Source organism: Dipodomys ordii, unplaced genomic scaffold (assembly GCF_000151885.1).
Source record: "Dipodomys ordii isolate 6190 unplaced genomic scaffold, Dord_2.0 Scaffold196, whole genome shotgun sequence".
Lineage (NCBI taxonomy): Eukaryota > Metazoa > Chordata > Mammalia > Rodentia > Heteromyidae > Dipodomys > Dipodomys ordii.
The window spans coordinates 1589558-1591554 of record NW_012267412.1 but is presented as its reverse complement, the minus strand read 5'-3'; positions in this window follow the sequence as shown (position 1 = coordinate 1591554).

The following is a 1997-nucleotide window of genomic DNA, read 5'->3' as shown; positions in this document are numbered from 1 at the left end:
AGAAGGAGAAGAGGAGGAGGAGGAGAAGGAGAAGAGGAGGAGGAAGAGGAGGAGAAGGAGGAGGAGAAGAAGAAGAAGAAGAAGGAGAAGGAGAAAGAGAAGAAGAAGAAGAAGAACAAGGAAGAAGGAGAGGAGGAAGAGAGGAAAACAAGAAGGAAGGAAGGAGAGGAGGAAGAGAGGAAAACAAGAAGGAAGGAAAGAGAGAGGCAGAAAAAAGGTGAAGAAACAGAAAACCAAGATAAAAGGTTGAATTCTTTATTTTTGTTGATAAGATCTCTAGTTTGACCATGAAGTCTCTCTGATGGCTTTTGGAAATGAGGTCAGACCTTGACATGGAAGGATCAATGTTAGCCACATGGTAGTCTTGAGTGGCAGGGATATGTTCTTGGCTGTAAGTCCAACTTGGAATCCTATGTAGCCCTATATTTTAATTTATGTGGCTCTGCATGTATACAAGAGTATATGCATGTGTGACCATGTGGATGTGATCATGTGGGCATGTATGCTGTGTTTCTGTGCCTGTGTGTGAATGAGTATAAATGTGTGTGTGTGTGCTTGCAAGTCACATTCATATAACATTTCTACCTTGTCTTCTTCACTTGTAAAATGCAAATCATAATAATGAAGTTTTTCTTTTGAGAAGTGAATGAGTTGACATATGTTCAAGGCCTAGTAATTAATTCTTATGAATTATATATAGTATTAGTTGGAATGGTTAAGAATATCTATTTGGGGGCTGGGAAGGTGGCTCAGTGGAAGAGCGCTTGCCTTGCATGCTCAAGGCCCTGGGTTCGATTCCTCACCACCACATAAGCAAAAAGAAAAAAGCTGGAAGTGGCGCTGTGGCTCAAGTGTTAGAGCACTAGCCTTGAGCTGAAGAGCTGAGGGACAGCACCCAGGCCCAGAGTTCAAGCCCCACGACCGACAAAAAAAAAAGGGGGATGCTGGTTTTACATCAGTGTATTAATCTTGACCTTATTTAAACCACATTCAACTTAGTTACATACCAATGCTACTCATAAACTCTATCTTTCAAAACATGCTCATACAATCTGCTACATATCCGAACCTTCTGAGGTTTGTCTCCCTTCCTTTTAACAAGCAGCACAGTTGATAATTAACTCCTTTAACACAAAGTTCACATGAGTTACAAATTGAAGTTGAAAAGTAAATATATATATATAGATATTTGAGGCTTGAACTCAGGGGCTGAACACTGTCCCTGAGCCTCTCTGTGCTCAAGGCTTACCCTCTACCACTTGCGCCACAGCACAGCACCACTTCTGGCTTTTTCTGTTGATGTAGTACTGAGGGATCAAACCCAGGGCTTCCTGTATGCTAGGCAAGCCCTCTACCACTAAGCCACATTCCCAGTCCCCATAAGCTTTACACCATTGTGACAGTTTTCATGCATTACAATGAGATTACTTTGGACATGTTCACACACATACACACGCACGTACTTGTGCACAAAGTTTTAAGGCACTCCTAGGTTTTTTAAAAAAAGAAAATTGGCCATCACTTTAGAACTTTAGGTCAACACTAGAAAAACAGGCAACACCGAACAAAATAACGAGAACAGAAAACCTGTGAGACAATTTTGGTAAAGCTCAGTGGGAGAGTGGTCACATGAAAACCTACCACTTGGCCTTTGTCTCTTCCAAGGTAGTTATCAAGCTCCAGGGCCTGCAGAGAATTGGGAGAGGGAGGGGCTCCTATAGCCACTTCCTAGAGGAGATTTACCTCAAGGAAGAAATAAAAAAATCCAGGTTCTGAAGTGAGTAGACTCAGGAAAGAGAAAAGGAGCAGATTAGTGTCTGAGTCCTAAAGACAAAAAAAAGGGTAGTTTGTTTTGGATATGCTGTCTGTCTAACTGCTCCCATTATGGGATTTGGGGAGTGGGAAAAGGAGAGAAAAGTAAGAGAGAAATCTGGCCCTAGTGTGTTTGCTGGCTAGCCACTGTCAGTGATGGAGTTCAAGCAAGGCTGTTAGCTTGT